Below are 18360 nucleotides of genomic sequence, written 5' to 3'. Positions count from 1 at the left end.
CTCCAGCCTGGGCAACAGAGCAAGACTCCGTCTCAAAAAAAAGAAAAAAAGAAAAAAAGGAGTCAGACTGTGGGTCTTTTGAGTACTGTTTTTCACTGGAACAATATCCCAGAGTGCATGTCCCACTAACCATGGGATGAAGACAGCCCTGTTAGGCCGCAGGGTGGTGGCAGGTAGCACAGGCCCCAGAATTAGAAGCTCTGGTTTCCTGGCTGAGCTCCACTGCCTCCTAGCTGTATTACTCAACTTCCCCGTGACTTCAGTTTTCCTATCTACTAAATGGGGATAATAATAACATCTACCTCATAGCACAGTTACTAAGGATTAAATCAGTCAAAACATGTAAAATATTTATAACAATGGTTAGAAAACACCATGCACCAAAATATGCTAGTTCTATTACAGAGTATATCACAGAATAAATTAAGGTTTGACATCAAATTAAATAAGACAGCCAGGCCAGTGGCTCACACCTGTAATCCCAGCACTCTGGGAGGCCGAGTGGGAGGCGGATCTGGGAGGCGGATCACTTGAGATCAGAAGTTTGAGACCAGCCTGGCCAACATGGTTAAACCCTGTCTCCACTGAAGATAAAAAAATTAGCTGGGTGTGGTGGCATGCACATGTAATCCCAGCTACTTGGGAGGCTGACATAGGAGAACTGCTCGAATCCGGGAGGCACAAGTTGCAGGGAATTGAGGTCTCGTCACTGCACTCCAGCCTGGGAGACAGAGCAAGACTCCATCTCAAAAATAAAATAAAATAAAATAAAATAAAATAAAATAAAATAAAATAAAATAAAATAAAATAAAAGAGACAATTACAGAAGAAAAAAAATCAATATTAGAAATTAGACTAGAGAACATTTTTTTCTAATGGAGGAATAATTAGATACCAAATAATGTTGTCTGTGTTAGACCATCGGGGCCAAGGGGCCTATAGTTTCTATCTGGATTGCAGCCAAAATGGAACCTGCAGACATCAAGCAAGATCTGTTAGGAAGTAAAGAATATCAAGGTGACAGAGCTTTAAAAAAAATCTGTGCTTTCAACAGCTTCAGAATTCCCTGTCTAATCAGTAACAGCTTATCAAGCATGAGATGGGAGAAAAACAATCATCGGGGCTCCAGATGGAAATGTTTAATGCATATGCAGTTTACAGGATGAATATAAATTGCAAACATGGTAGGTTTTGGTTAATCTGCTGAATAAAAAAAGTTTTGAATTTGTTCTACGTTAATTAATGAGTAACTGAATATTTGATGTAGCAACGTGCTTAACTCTTTCACAGAGAGTCAATGGCCAGTGATTTTGCAGATCAAGTGGGCATTGTCAGGGTTATTTTCCTTATACATGTAATTCTTTCAAGGTATACTTTGCAGCAGATATAAAGTCTTGTATGTATTGTGATCCTCACTCTGTGCTGAGAAAAAATATCTATCAATCTACTTAATTGTGCAGCATACATTGGAGAAAAATATGAGTATCACTGAAAATGTTTAGCACTCTTTGAATGGAAGGAAGGTATATCAGATGTCATAGACAAGAGAACTAATAATATATCCTGTTAGTTGGTAGTAAGAAGCCTGAAAATATAAAAAGTAATAATGTGGAGTGAATAAAGTTATATGTTCTGTCTACAGCTATTTCTTTATCTGTAATCTGTGTATATTGAAGCCTATTTTACTTGCATACATATTACATTTATATAGCACTTGCTATGTGATCCAGGACCTTTACAAATACTACGTGATACGATCCTCATAATCACCCCGTGACATGCGTACTATTATTATTCTCATTTTACAGGTAAGAAGACTGAGGCACAAAGAGGCTAAATAACTTGTGCAAGGAAGCTAGAAAATGTCAAAGCTTTACGTTTCAAGTTAGGCTGGCTTCAGAGTACTTTTGTACTCAACTGCTCCACTGGGCTGTGTATCTAGATAGTACCCAAAATGAACCTGCATACATTATTTATGTATTTGGTATGTATCCGTTGACAAGAGTGGTTAAAAGATTGGAGAAACAGTCAGAAACTATTTTACTATTAGATAAGGTTTCAGGAAATATGGGGATCTTGCGTCAACCTAAGAATATGAAACTGCTCACCACCAGTGTTGCTCTGAGTCTTTCCTTTTGTGTAGTTGAATCATACATGCATCTTTTGTTTTCACTAAATAAAGTGTGCAATTGAAGAAAAAAGCATTTCTGCTCATCATAAGTGCATTCACTTTCTCCAAATACAAAAGAGAAAAAATTAGGGGCACCTGTAATTTTACAACTAAAGATACAAATGTAGGTTACTTTTATAAGGAAAAAAAGAAAAGTTAATCTTTTAAAATAATAAATTTGTTTTACTAAAAAAAGATTAAAATCTGAGTTGTAGAAACAATAGGGCTAAATTGGAAAACAATGGAAAAAAGAATTTAAGGATGAGAAAATACTTTTTAAAATTTTCTCAAATTAAAATTAGTTTATATTAAGAAGCTAAAGGAAGAAATATTTTCTAAGTAATTCAATTAAAACATCTAATACTGTAGTATCTGTGGGAGGAAAAGAAGCAATTGTGTTTTAAAGAAACTCAGGAAACTAATACAATGTTCCTTATTTGCCAGCTGAGGAGTTATTGCCATACATTTGTAGCAACTTCCATTAGAAGAGAAGTAGCTATTTTAAAATGCAAATGGCTAGTTTGACCTTGACAATGCTCTTTTTCTTCTTGTTTTGTAAATTATAAATCTTGCATTCTTTTTGATAGTAAAGTCAGAATGTCTATTAAAGTAGAAAATACAAACAGCTTAAATATTGCATATTATTCATTTACATTACCCATAGTATTAATGAAATTTACACTGACAGAAGTAACAAGGAACAACATCCTGAAGTCTTTGGTTGGCTTTTTAAATTGTGTTCATAATTAAAACTCATATACTTTTTATCACTAATAAAAATACAGCAGATTAAAAATTGCTTTGAAAGTCAAAACTGATTTCATTTAGAATTTATTCACTTAAAAATACTACCCATCTGACAAAAGGCTAATATCCAGAATCTACAAAAAACTTAAACAAATTTACAAGAAACAAACAAATTTATAAGAAAAAATCAACCTCAACAAAAAGTGGGCAAAGGATATGAACAGACACTTCTCAAAAGAAGACATTTATGCAGCCAACAGACAAAGGAAAAAAATGCTCTTCATCACTGACCATCAGAGAAATGCAAATCAAAACCACAATGAAATACCATCTCACACCAGTTAGAATGGTGATCATTAAAAAGTCAGGAAACAACAGGTGCTGGAGAGGATGTGGAGAAACAGGAACACTTTTACACTGTTGGTGGGACTGTAAACTAGTTCAATCATTTTGGAAGACAGTGTGGTGATTCCTCAAGGATCTAGAACTAGAAATACCATTGACCCAGCCATCCCATTACTGGGTACATACCCAAAAGATTATAAGTCATACTGCTATAAAGACACATGCACACGTATGTTTATTGCAGCATTGTTCACAACAGCAAAGACTTGGAAACAACCCAAATGTCCATTAGTGACAGACTGGATTAAGAAAATGTGGCATATATACCCCATGGAATACTTTACAGCTATAAAAAAAGGATGAGTTCAGGTCCTTTGTAGGGAAATGGATGGAGCTGGAAACCATCATTTTGAGCAAACTATTGCAAGGACAGAAAACCAAACACCACATGTTCTCACTCATAGATGGGAATTGAGCAATGAGAACAGTTGGACACAGGGTGGGGAACATCACACAGCAGGGCCTATCATAGGGTAGTGGGGATGGGGGAGGGATAGCATTAGGAGATATACCTAATGTAAATGACCAGTTAACGGGTATAGCACACCAACATGGCACATGTATACATATGTAACAAACCTGCACATCGTGCACATGTACCCTAGAACTTAAAGGATAATTTAAAAAAAAGAAAAAAGAAGAAATGTATTCACTTAAAATATCATATTAAAAATGTTATGGTATTTCATATATCCATTTACTATTATTATTGTTGGTTTGGAATGCTTGATGGACATAATCTTATGAATTTTCAAAAGATTACTCCCCAAACAGCAAGAAGGACCAAAGTTCTTATAATAAAAGCTTCGTGCTGGATGGAGCTAGAAAGAAATGTGTTGTAATACCATCTGCAGTTCATGTTGCCACAAACCATGGGGATTTTTAAAGTTCTAGATAAACGAGTATATAAAAGTAAAGGAAATTAAAGGAATGTGGCAGTCAAGAGAACCCAGGCTGCAGGTTAAATCAACACATAAGAATAGGATACTAATACTTCTCATCCAGTAATTTCAACCAGATGTGCAATCAACATTGTTTCCCCACACAAAGTACAAACAATTTACATAAGTGAATCATTTATTGATAAAATGAGATTCTTGAGTGAATTTTTATTCCCATGTATCAATCTTTTCACTATAGCAAACTTAAAAGTTTCATAAATGTGAAGGATCCTTTTGAAACTTGCCTATATTCAACAATCAGAGAATAACACTACTGTGTACTCCTATCGGTGTTTGACAATTTCCTAAAATGAACCAGACACTTTTATCTTAATCTCAGTTTAATTCTCATCCACAATCTGGACCCTCACTGAGCTTGGTTATAAATGTATCGTCTAATTAAAAAAAATGCTTCAGAAGGAGCAAAACACCTTTAGATATGCCAAGCACAGCTATTAACATAGTTGAAGCTTTGAAATCTCATCCCAGAAGGTTTTGAGAATTCTTGACTGAGATCTTACTTTCAATAGAAACATATTGAAAATGAAATAAGACAAAACACAAACCTCCTGATATAGGGTATAATATTATTTCAAAAAGTCATAATCATATCATTTAAATGATTGACTTTCATTTTTAATTTGATACGTTTTTGGCCTATTCTGTTTCACTGGCACATTTCTATTTACTCATATCATTCTACTTAGAAATAGAACTTCTAAAAGGTTCCATACAAGTGTAACAAAGGAAAGATAAGAAAGCAAAATTTTTTTACATCTAATGGGGCTTTTGCATTATGAACATGAAGAAATGCTACTCCACGATGTGACTACTGTCAGCATATTTTCTTAAATGCTAACTGGTCAACCATAGAAATGGTAGTGGGAAAAGCACTTAGCAGAGATGAGGATGGGGAGGAAAAGATGGATTCGTAGCAGTGCCATATGCAGACGTGAGGAAATGAGCAAATATTTATCATAGCCAAATGATGCACATCGTCTGTAATGGGGAAGGGGAATGTAGCTACTTGCCTATCTGAACCCATAGTATAGGCCAACCAAGCACATCATCCAAGGATATCAAGAAGATGATAAATGGAAGAGCAGATGGAGATCTCCAGAAACAACAAAAGAAGGGAAGCAGAATCATTATCAGGGAAACACGTAGGTTTTGAGGGGCTAACACTGAAAATGTTGGATCTTACCTACGGTTCTTCAGCCAGGGTGAATAGAATGAGGTAAATTGTATGGAGTGGAATAGCTACTGAACTGTCATATACCAAGAAATAATAATAGGTTAATTTAATTCACCATCTTGATTCCAAAAGCAGGCTGTTTAAAAGAACAAATGAATTGTCCCATCTTTGTTCTATTGTCTGATGCTGTGTTTAATTTGGAAATGCCACACTGCACTTTCTGACTCAATCTCCTAACCATGCCCTTCATTCCCACACTCCTTCATTCGCATCACTCAGGTTTTCATTTCCATCACTTCCATAAACAACTCATGCTATGACCACCAACAACTTCAATTTTACTAATTTAATGGACAATATTTCAGTCCTCGTCTTGCATGATCTCTTAAGCAGCGTTCATATCTAGTGCCCATTTCTGTTTCCTTGGCATGCTTTCTTGTCACATCTCCCTTCTAGATTTCCCCTGACCTACCTGTCATTCATTCTCTTATGTTCCATTATTCATTCATTCAGTTTTAGAGTTAAGGACCAGTCTTAGATTCTCTGCTTTTCTCACCCTGTATTTGCTCCTTAGGTGATCTCATCCAAATATGGTTTCAACTACTTCTCCTATGCATAGCTAAGTCACAATTTGTTGTTTGCCCTGTTCACGCTGAGATCTTGACTCCTTTATTCAGTTGTCCACGCAACACCTCATAGAGGCTGTAAAGGCACTTCAGATTCAACATTTACTATGTGTTCTCATTATTTAGCTCCCACTTATGAGTGAGAACATGCAGTATTTGATTTTTTGTTCCTGCATTAGTTTGCTAAGGATGATGGTCTCCAGCTTCATCCATATCCCTGCAAAGGACATGATCTCATTCTTTTATGGGTGCCTAGCACTTCGTGGAATATATGTACCACATTTTCTTATCTACAAAACAAACCTGCATATGTATCCTGAACTTAAAATATAAGTTTTTTTTTTGTTTTGTTTTGTTTTTTTTCTTTAAGAAAAGAAAATAAAGACCTAGAGTTTCCCACTCTGCTACCATCATCCTAGTCTAGGCTGCCAGGTCTGCCCCAGACTGCAGCCATATCCTGTGACTGGTATTCCCGAGTCTTCTCTTGCTGCCTTCAGACCTGTCCTCTACACCACAGCCAGAGCAAGGCTTACCCAGAGCAGATGTGATCATGTGATGTTCCTTCATGCCCATCACCCCAACACACACAAACTCTTGGCTTAAGATAGTTTGGTGGCATCTCTTTGGGCTTCTAATGGAATCAAAACCAGAAATCAGGAACATCACCTCAAAAGCCATGTATTGCAGTATTCCTCAACTCTCCAGCCTCATTTTATACCAAATCACCCTTCACTTTTGGTGCTGCAGCCACACCAGCCTTGCCTTCCTGCTCCAAGAGTTCTGTTTATGCTCTTTAGTTTACCTGAAATATGACCTTTCCTCCTACCTTCACCCACCTTCCAAAGCTCAACCAGCCATCACCTCCTTGGAGAAGTTCTCCCTCAGATCACTACTGAAGTCACATTTCCATTGGCCTCTATTACCTTGAGAGCACTACCATCGTCCAGGATGAGGGCGGGTGCCATATGACCCCCGCTGGGCAGATCTTTAATGTCAGTCTCCTCACAAAGGCAGAGACTGGTTTTAATTTTCATCATGATACTGTGGGCGTATCCAGCCCCTAGCACCTGGTTGGTTCTTAGTCACTGTTATTGAATTAATGAATGTTCCTATGACCAAACAAAAGTTTTTAATACAGATGACCAGAACTCTCAAGAATGACTTGAAACAAAATAGTTTCTAGTCCTCTGTCTAGTACTACATAGACCAGCATTTTTGGTCATTCATTAACTTGCTAGTTCATTCATTCTTTGCCACTCCCTCAGCCTTAACTACCTGTATCTTCTTTTCCACATATTTCATTCTTACTCATTTTACAGTTTTCAGCTTAAATGTCACTTTCTCATATGTGGCCAGGGAATATTTGTTAAGTGAATGATGACCCTATTAAGTATTCATTGATTGCTATAATTAGGTGCCAGAGAGCGTACTAGGGCCTGGGGTTACAAAAAGTGATAGGAAGCTTTTTCTGCCATCGGGAACTCATTTCTTATTTGGGAACTGCAGTCATGTAGAGAGATAATTAAAGCCTAATATAAATGGTATGAGAGAGGGATGCATCTCCTGCTTGCTGAAAGATGCTCGGGGGAGTCCTGCTGCTGTTCCCACAGAGTGTGGCTGGAGGAATGTATACATCTTTTTTTTTTCTTTTGCAGGATAATCTGCTTTATACCTGTAAGCTGAATAACTTTAAAAATATCACTTCATTACTTGTTAGAAGAAAAAGTCACTATTTTAAAACATTGCTTGAAAATTTCTGTTATGGAGAAATTTTAGCTAAACACTTTGATGGGCCATTTGCGGATGAAAGTATAGGCCCTAGAGCACCAGTCAGAAGGCTGGGTTGAACTGCTTTACACAGCAAAATCAAAGGAATGTGTCTACAGTGAAACAGCTGGAAGAAGTCAAGCAAGATTCCCACAGAGATGAAGACACAGTGTGATACATAATGAAGTCCTGGGAGAAAAAGAGAGGCCAAACCACATACCCAGGTCCTGGGCCTGGGTGAAGCAAATACGCACGCCCACACACACACCCCCGCCCTCCACCCCACACACACGCTGCCAGTGGTAAATTTCCTTTAATTATGCTTCTTTTGACAACAGAGGTCTCTGTTGTTTAGTTTTAAATCATGTTCTGATACAAATCCATCATAAATGAGAAGCCTTCTCAAGTAATTCCTTAAACCTTCCAGCCAACAATATGAGCATATTTAAGAGAAATTTGTGAGAGGTAGTTAAAGTTGCCTGAAATGTAATCCCCACTCTGAGAGGGACATAAAAGCATGGGGCCTTCATCAGCGGCTCAGCAGTTGCCTCCCTGTCCTCTTTCCCTGGCAAGGCTATATGACTTTTTCAGTTTAGTGACAAATGTGAAGCTCTTTCGATTCCCTGGAGTTCCTCCTCAGTGGAGAACCACAGGTAGGCTATGAAGAAATCAAAGACTGAAATCCTAGCATTGGGTAATCTCTGGATCAGATCAGCATTCTAACAGTCCTCTGAGCTCTCTAGGAGCTAACTTGTGATCAGCCTGTCAACTGGGATCTCAGAATTCCCCGCATATCCATTCTTAGGTGTGGTTAATATGATGACACGTCTCAGAGCATCTGAACCTTGAACATGAGCTAACCATATGTGGTTTTGGCTACAGAAGAATTGATAGCTCATTTTTCCCTCGACAGGCAATGTGCTTTTTTCTGCTTCTGCATTTATGCCTGTTTATATTTTTATTTGAGTGTTTCAGATGAATCTAGTCCCCCTCAAAAGATTCCACGTGAAAACATACTATGCTATATACCTAATTTCCCTCTCCAACTGTAGATAGGCACATTATATTTTCTTTAAAGTGAAAACAAAGCACATGAAATTGCAATATGTAAAATGCATAGTACTGAGTCAGTCTATTTTGTTTCTGGTTGAAAAGAGATTTTCAGGTCATTTGTTTATCCGGTACACATTAATAAAACAAATGTTGAAACTGCAGATACATCACAGGTCTTATTTATAGCCAAGGCTGTCAAGGTTCCTGTAGAAATCCAGCTGTGACAGATAGATTACTCCTCTATGCTGTGTTGTCTAATACTGCAGCCACTATCCCAATATAGTGATTAGAGCTTACATTTAAATTAGTTAATAACAAAAATTCTGTTTTTCAGTCACTATAGCCATATTTTAAATGCTCCATAGCTACATATGGCTAGTGGCTACTGTATTGAACAAAGCAGAAGTGGAATATTTCCTCTGTCATAGAAAGTTCTATTGGACAACTCTACATACTAGAAAAGAGAGAATGATAGTAAGTGAACAACTTTGAGACTAGCAGCTAATGAGTTTGGGGGAACTGCATCTCCAATTGTCCAAGAGAGTCAGCTTTTATATCTCTGCTCAAACCCTATGTTGCATAAAGCTTTAATTCCATTATTCATGTGATCTCTTCCCTCCCCTACCAACTGCTTTCTTACTGCCCCATCCCAGAAACTCATCCTGTTTGTTCCCCATGAATAGAATTTATCAGAAAATAAAAACTAAATCGTGGGAGAATATGTGGAAGGCAGAATTCTGAGACAGCCCCTATGAGTCCTTGCCTCTGGGACAGGTGACCTGTATAATCCCCTTCTCCTGAGTGTGAACAGAATCTGTGAGTATGACTGGTTTGCTCTTCTGATTATGATTATGTGATACAGCATAGGGAGTGGATTTAGTATATGTAATTAAGGTCCTGTATCCGCCAGGGATTCTCTAGAGAAAGAGAACCAGAATGATAGAGTTTGCACATTTATGCTCCCCACCCCCACCTCATTCTAACATTGAAATGTAATTCCTAATGTTGGAGGCGGGGCCTAGTGAGAGGTGTTTGGGTTCCAGGTGGATCCCTCATGAATGGCTCTGTGCCCTTCCCCGGGTAATGAGTGAGTTTTTGCTCTGTGTTTTCCCTATGAGATCTGACTGTTAAAAATGGCCTGGCACTTCCTCTCTGTTTCACTCCGTCTCTCACCATGAGATAACAGATTTCCCTTGCCTTCTGCCACAAGTAAAAGTTTCTGAGGTCTCACCAGAAGACACCAGTGCTTCCTGTACAGCCTGCAGAACCATGAGCCAAATAAACTCTTTTGTTTCATAAATTACCTAGCTTCAGGTATTCCTTTACAGGAATGCAGAAAGGACTAATACACAGGAGGATACACAGATATCAAGATCTGTTTCACAAAATTGGCTTATGCAATGTAGGGGACGATTTGGCAGGTCTGAAGTCCATGGGACAGGCTCTCAGGAAAGGCAGACTGGAAACTCTTGGGAAGAAGCCCAGGACCACCTAGACTATTGGAGATAGTCTCCTTTACTTAATGTCAATTTTTTATGGAGTTTGTGGCCGGGTGTGGTGGCTCACGCCTGTAATCACAGCATTTTGGGAGGCCAAGGCGGGAGGATCACGAGGCCAGGAGTTCAAGACCAGCCTGGCCAATATGGTGAAACCCCATCTCTACTAAAAATACAAAAGTTAGCTGGGCGTGGTGGCGCATGCCTGCAATCCCAGCTACTTGGGAGGCTGAGGTAGGAGAATCGGCTTGAACCCAGGAGGCGGAGGTTACAGTGAGCCAAGATTGAGTCACTGCACTCCAGCCTGGGTGACAGAGCAAGACCGTGTCTTGGAAAAAAAAAAAAAAGAAAGAAAAATAAATAAATAAATAGAGTCAATTTATTATGGAGTTTAATTATGTCTATAAAATATTTTCATGAAACACCTGTGTTAATGTTTGATTAGCCAACCCAAGAGGGTAGCCTTGCCAAATGAACACATACAACTGACGCTCACAGGTCTCGAATCAGTTGATTTTAGGCCTGACTCAGGCAGGTCACCCCTTTAAAAGAGGGTACAGAGATTTGAGATTTGTAGCAACAAAGACTGTCTCTCCTGCCGTCCCTGAAGAAGTAAACCATCCTGAGTTCTACAGTTGCAATAAAATGACTTCTGCCAACAGTATTTGAGCTTGCACAAGAAGCCTGAATCTCAGCCCAGACCACAGCCTAGGCTGACATGCTGATGGGCTAAGCCATGCCCAGACACCTGGTCCACAAAAACAGTAAAATAATAAATGTCTGTTCTAAGGCACAAGTTTGTGGAAATTGTGCCATATAAGAAACTACCACGAAATGGAATGGGAAGAGAATAACTCAATGCCAATAGAGAGCATTCGATGAGTGTGGCACTGAGCTGAGGAGACTTCATAAGATACTTAACAGAATGCTTGTTGAAATTATTTTCTTTTTATCAATGAAGAAATTCTTTGTTTCATCTTTAAGGATAAAGAAGTTGAAGCTCAAAAATTAAGTAGTTTGCCCAAAGTGAAATAGTACCTGTGGGAGCCACTGTAGTCTACAGACAGTTGAGATTATCTCTTCTTATGGATGCATGAATTAATGCGGGACAGGTGGGTTTTGATTAGTCACTGTTACACTGTAGATATTATAGCATAGTCATAAAAGAGAATTATGATAAAATGCCATTCTTTGGAATAGTAATACACAGGTTTTTGGAGTTTAGTAGATCTAATCTCTTACTGCCCAAATGTTGGTGTCCCCTTCCGAAAATTCATGTTGAAATCTGATCCCCAGTAAAACGGCATTTGGAGGCGGGGTCTCCAAGTGACCAGAGAACTACCTCGTTCTCTTCACTATATGATGATATAACAAGAAACTAGCAATTTGCAACCTGGTACAGGGCCTTCACCCACACTCGACCATGCTAGCACCCTGATCTTAGACTTCCAGCCCCCAAAACTATAAGAAATAAATTTATATTATTTACAATCACCCAATCTATGGTAATTTGTTACAGCAACTTTACCTGACTAAAACACTGTCTAACATGTGGTCTTCAAAATAAAGAGGAAATAAATACCCACCATGGTTGGTATTAGGGGAAGTGAACCTGTTTAATTATTGAGGCCAACTGTTTTTTATCTTCACTATTCTCCCCTATTATGAGTTTGCGCAGTCTTTCTCAGTAAGAAATGCTTGTTAGAGTCTGTGTGAACACTTACAAGTCTATAATTAGGAATGAACACAGCAAGAATTTTAGGAAACTCAGAATCTCCTGTAAGACTTAAATAGAATTTATAAAATCCAATATGTCAGAATTTGTTACCAGATATATCTACAAAGCAAAAACAATTTCCCATGTGATATGCCGTTCAGTTTTATAAAAAGGAAAGCCCGTCTAGAAGGCAACTTCAGTCAACCATGAGCATGGAGAAACAGCCGTCTGCTGTGTCACCTGTCCTGTTCTCATCCCGGATTTGGCAAGTAGAGGTGAGATCTGAAGTAGTCTGTCGTCTGATGCCTTGGCTGTAATGGTAACAGAACTGACAGAATAACCTTAGAACTGACAATGATCTGCTGAAAGTTACAGTCTACTGACATCTGTAGTTCCGTTTAAAGAACCGTTAGGAACACTGAGAAAACTTTTGTTCTTTCTCATTAAATAATAGGTCAGTGTGACCTTTGTTGCCTTCTAGTTTCTGTACATCAAGCTACTGTTGCAGATATCAAGTTTTTGGTTTTAGACCTCTGAATTAACTTGTAAGGTTCTTTCTTTCTTTCTTTCTTTCTTTCTTTCTTTCTTTCTTTCTTTCTTTCTTTCTTTCTTTCTTTCTTTCTTCTTTCTTCTTTCTTCTTTCTTCTTCCTTCCTTCCTTCCTTCCTTCCTTCCTTCCTTCCTTCCTTCCTTCCTTCCTTCCTTCCTTTCTTCCTTTCTTTCTTTCTTTCTTTCTTTCTTTCTTTCTTTCTTTCTTTCTTTCTTTCTTTCTTTCTTTCTTTCTTTCTTTCAATAAAATCGCCTTTTCTAACTTTCTTACACTTTAGAGTTTGGAAAGGAGACAGGTACAAAAGATATGAGTCAAGTTCATGAGAAAATCACCATCTTTATTTTCTTAATTTTCTTGATTAAAACTCCTGATTTTAATATTGACTAAAATGCAAGTAAAATCAGAAATATATTTTTTAATAATTTTTACTTCAAATAATTTTTACTTCAAATAATCAACTTAAAAATGACTATCAGCTTTGTGCAATTTACATTTTGAGATGCTGAGAAGAGCAGGAATTCAGTATAATAACGAGTCTGTGCCTTTAAGAAATTGATAATGGACTTGAAGAATATACTAAAAAACCATAATTAATTCCTCATAAAATTTTAAGATACAAGGAAAACTGAACATAAAAGTGATAGGATATAAGAGGAAAACTTTATCCACACAACAGACATGTAGGCTCAAATCTGTGTCTGCCACTAACCAACTAGTTGGCAACTAACAAACTACAGCCACTCCTAATATTGTTTACCTGGTGTTTAAATATGAGAGCTGGAAAAGATCATCTTGAATTGTCCTTAAAAATTATACTGACTCAATTTCTGAATAGTCAGTTAGAACAAATAGGCTCATATTTACATCAAAAGTTTGTCTGCAGTCAACTTGATTTCATTCTTACCCAATATGTTTTTTGACTTAAAAGACAAAATAGTCTCTAGTGAAGATTCAAATCGTTGCCATTTGCTTAATAATTCCTATATGCAAGACATTTTCCGTTAAACTTTTCAATTAATAATTAACAATATTAAAGAACGTCTATCATCACATTCACCTTACGTATTAGGAAACTGAGTTCCAAAAGGATCAATGACTTGCTTAAGGCTTCATAGCTAATAAGTGAAGAGCTGGAATTTGGACAAGGCTCCATATTACAGTAGATTTCTTGTCCATTTGTGCATTTAAAACAATCTCACCTAAACTATTTTCTATAAGAAGCAGAAATTAGAAGAAAAACATGTATAGAACAGATATACTTAATTTCAGAGACTTTTAAAGATCCAGCATTTTATTTTTCAATTGGGCAGGTTAAACACTTTCATCAGCTTATTTCATAAGGAATTTGAGCTCTTGAAACTGCAAAATTGATGTGGGCTTTACAGTCTTAGTTCTAAAAATCTATGTCTTTCTAGACTGAAATAAGGTCAGCCAAATGTGAAGATTTTAACACTTTTAGAAAATGGATTTGTTTTATATAGTTTTGTTGGAGATGGGGAGAATGATTTTCCATTCCCTACAGTTATTTCTTCTTTGATGTTCTTTATTTAAGGATATATTGACATTGAATAAGTCCCCTCTGCTATTAATTGAATTGTTTGTAACTACTTAAAGAAAAATACACCATAAGAACTGTTGACTGCAGATGGGAAAGAAGTGGGGGGGAAAGAAAGGCGGTGTGTGTGCATTCAAGGTAATACAAACAACACTCACCTTTTGTGAAAAATGCTATGTGAGGCACAGGGAAAATGTCAAATCTCTACAGACAGTGTGGTCAGTCAAAGAATTCTTCCACCTCATTTAGCAGGTGAGATGCTACCCTTTCATCAGGTATCTCACAAGTCTCTTGTTATACAATGGAGAGGTGTTTATGGTAGGATATGCACTTAACAGCAATATATAGAGCATGTACCTGTTACTTTTTTCCATTTCATAATGTGTGAAACAAATGTATAAACTATTTGTCATAAGAATTCTGATATATCAACTAAGTTGACATTGGAGTTTTAATAATCTTTTGTTAATGCTCACTCAATACACAATTTCTAAGAACTCTCCAAAATTAAAAATTAAAATGACACATTAAATAGCATGCTAATGGTAAGTCAGCATTTGAATACTACTTTAACATGCCATTTCAAAAGGCTTATGAAGTGCTATACTTAACAACCACTAGAGGACATTTGCTAAAGATTGAAAACAGTACTATTAACTAACATATATTTTATATTGATTTTAATGAGTTGTCTCTATTTCTTCCCATCTCTCACTTCTCTTTCTTATCTCTTTCTAGAAAGCTGCTGTAATTCTTAGCCAATGTACATATCCTTACACTCCTATAATGTTAAAATGATCATACAATTTTCCCAAGAATTTTTGTGACATAAATGTGCTGAGTCTTCCTTGTAGATATACCTGTTTTTTAGTCATTATGCTGAACTTTATATTAGTTACTAGATATTTTTGCCTCTCATTCTTGTTTCTCCTATGAATTAATTTATTATTTAAAAATAGCTTAAGAGTGAACATTCTCTGCTTTCTTGGGCCCAATATGCTCCTTCATAGTTCCACTAGGCATAAAACAATTATTTTTATTTTCCAGAAAAAAACTGAGATTGCTATTAGCTCCTCCTCCCTTAAAAATGCATCTATAAAATGTCCAAGTGTGGAAAGGAATCCCAGTGTGTCCCATACCTGTGGTTGCATAATTATCCCCTAGTTTAAATTGCTGAGCAATTGGCCATTTCTTACCAACAAAGTCATTTCGTATATAGAATAGATAAAATAGGGATTCATTCTTTCACAAATATTTCGAAAATATCTATTACACTGCAAAGCAAAATGCTCACACTCAAAGCCCACCTATTGATGAATTCTAATAGAAATGAAAACATACGTATTACGTTTAATGAAATGTGATGGAATTGCATATGGGGCTAAGCACTAAAACCAAATCCAATACGGTTCTGCCACTAGTTCCTTGTCGGGAAGTCTCAGGAGGAGCCATTTCCTGTTTGAGGGAGTTCTCAGTTCTTCATCTGCAAAGTCAGTAGCTGGACTAGAAAATATATGTGAATAGTGCCACAATAAACATACGTGTGCATGTGTCTTTATAGAAGCATGATTTATAATCCTTTGGGTATATACCCCGTAGTGGGATGGCTGGGTCATATGGTACATCTAGTTCTAGATCCTTGAGGAATTGCCATACTGTTTTCCATAATGGTTGAACTAGTTTACAATCCCACCAACAGTGTAAAAGTGTTCCTATTTCTCCACATCCTCTCCAGCACCTGTTGTTTCCTGACTTTTTAATGATTGCCATTCTAACTGGTGTGAGATGGTATCTCATTGTGGTTTTGACTTGGAATCAACCCAAATGTCCATCTGTGACAGACTGGATTAAGAAAATGTGGCACATATACACCATGGAATACTATGCAGCCATAAAAAACGATGAGTTTGCGTCCTTTGTAGGGACATGGATGCAGCTGGAAACCATCATTCTTAGCAAACTATCACAAGAACAGAAAACCAAACACCGGATGTTCTCACTCATAGGCGGGAACTGAACAATGAGATCACTTGGACTCGGGAAGGGGAACATCACACATCAGGGCCTATCATGGGGAGGGGGGAGGGGGGAGGGGGGAGGGATTGCATTGGGAGTTATACCTGATATAAATGATGAATTAATGGGTGCTGACGAGTTGATGGGTGCAGCACACCAACATGGCACAAGTATACATATGTAACAAACCTGCATGTTATGCATATGTACCCTAGAACTTAAAGTATAATAAAAAAAATTAAAAAATAAAGAAATTAAAAAAAAAAAGAAGAAAATATATGTGAAGCCAGCCACCTCTAAACATTTTCTGGCTCCATGACTCCTCTCTTCTATTCTGCTTTCAAGTCAGTCATTGCAGAGAGCAAATCTCTTTTCTGAGTATTATAAATTATATTTTGATCTCAAAGCAACTCCTTCTGGAAAATGCTTATTTCTCTGTGTGAGCATCAAGACCTCATTTTTGATGCTTAATTAATGTTTAAGGCATGTTTTCTTGTGAGGTTAAGAACAGACGCTGGACAATAAATTTCATTTCAGGATTGAGAATATAGGAAGTAAACAAACAGCTACTACATGACCCTCTGCACTACCAAAGGGAAGAATTAAGAACAGCGGCAGCAATAATAATAATAATAATAATAATAATGGCTAATACGTATAAATCCCTACCTTGAACCAGCTACGGTGCTAAGCACTTTCCAGTTATTATCTAATTTAATCTTCATGACAAATCTATAAAGTAAGCATTATTATTCCTATTATGAGTGGCAATAATGGGGTTCGGAAAGCTTAAGCAATCATCTCAAATATACCCATTTAGTAAAGGTGGCATTTGCTTTGTCTTTAAACCCAAAGGGCCATCTCTTTTCATTATATTGTATCATTTATAATAAAGAATAATGCTACACTTCATAATATGGTTACCACAAACAATCCCTGTGCATGCATAGTCTGTTCTAAACTAAAAAGTGACATTGTGAATGACATTGTGAATAATTCTCTGAATTATTACAATTTTAAGCATTCTATATGATATGTAAGCAGGGATAAATTGTGATATAAATCACAATAATATACTGATATTACACTGCTTTTTCATGTGACATTTAAAACATAGATTTTAGGTACTATGTATAGTGTTAGTATCTGAACACTAAGTAAATTAATTTATTCAGCTAGTTTTTTTTTTTCTCTTTTTCTTTTTTTCTTTTTTTTTTTTTTTTTTTTTTTGAGACGGAGTCTTGCTCTGTCGTCCAGGCTGGAATACAGTGGCGCTATCTCGGCTCACTGCAAGCTCCGCCTTCCGGGTTCACGCCATTCTCCTGCCTCAGCTTCCCGAGTAGCTGGGACTACAGGCACCCGCCACCATGCCTGGCTAATTTTTTTGTATTTTTTAGTAGAGATGGGGTTTCATCGTGTTAGCCAGGATGGTCTCGATCTCCTGACCTCATGAGCCACCCATCTCGGCCTCCCAAAGTGCTAGAATTACAGGCGTGAGCCACCGCATCCAGCCCCAGATTTTTTTTTTGTATTTTTAGTAGAGACAGGGTTTCACCATGTTAGCCAGGATGGTCTCGATCTCCTGCCCTTGTGATCCACCTGTGCTGGCCTCCCAAAGTGCTGAGATTACAGGCGTGAGCCACCTTGCCCAGCCTGCACATTTTTAAATCAAACTGCTAAGTGAAAGAGATATCGATCTGTATAAACAATTTTATATTCTGCTTTTCTTCACCTAATACATATTTTTTGTTGTTGTTGCTATTAAAATTTCTATAAATAATTTGCAATGGCTGTTCAACACAGTTTATTCAACCACTTCTCTTTTTGTCATGACTTTCAAATAACTACTCTTAGGAAAAATCGTACTGTAGATGTAGTGTGTTCCCCTCAAGGACAGAAAAATTTTTCTTTTTATATTGTTACTTTGGAGCCTTTGAGAATAAAGGACCACTAAACAAGCAAATACATAATGGCTCTTATTTTTACACTTAGGGACTGAGTGAATAAACAAAAAATTATTTTGTTCTTCATTTTCATATTGTTAAAATGAAGATAGTTCCTAATGAAGATAGTTGTTAGCAGTATTGTGAGGTTTTAAATAAGGAACTTAGCACAAAATCTGA

At 37.1% G+C, this 18360-nt stretch overlaps 1 protein-coding gene across 2 annotated transcripts in view; it reads right to left on the bottom strand.

Annotated features, from left to right (window-relative positions):
• CNTNAP2 (contactin associated protein 2) overlaps positions 1–18360 on the bottom strand; it is a 2251282-nt gene that overhangs the window by 1331452 nt on the left and 901470 nt on the right. The gene's annotated exons all lie outside the window — the stretch shown is intronic.

This window comes from Piliocolobus tephrosceles, chromosome 8 (genome assembly GCF_002776525.5).
Source record: "Piliocolobus tephrosceles isolate RC106 chromosome 8, ASM277652v3, whole genome shotgun sequence".
Lineage (NCBI taxonomy): Eukaryota > Metazoa > Chordata > Mammalia > Primates > Cercopithecidae > Piliocolobus > Piliocolobus tephrosceles.
This window is presented reverse-complemented; position numbering and strand designations above follow the sequence as displayed.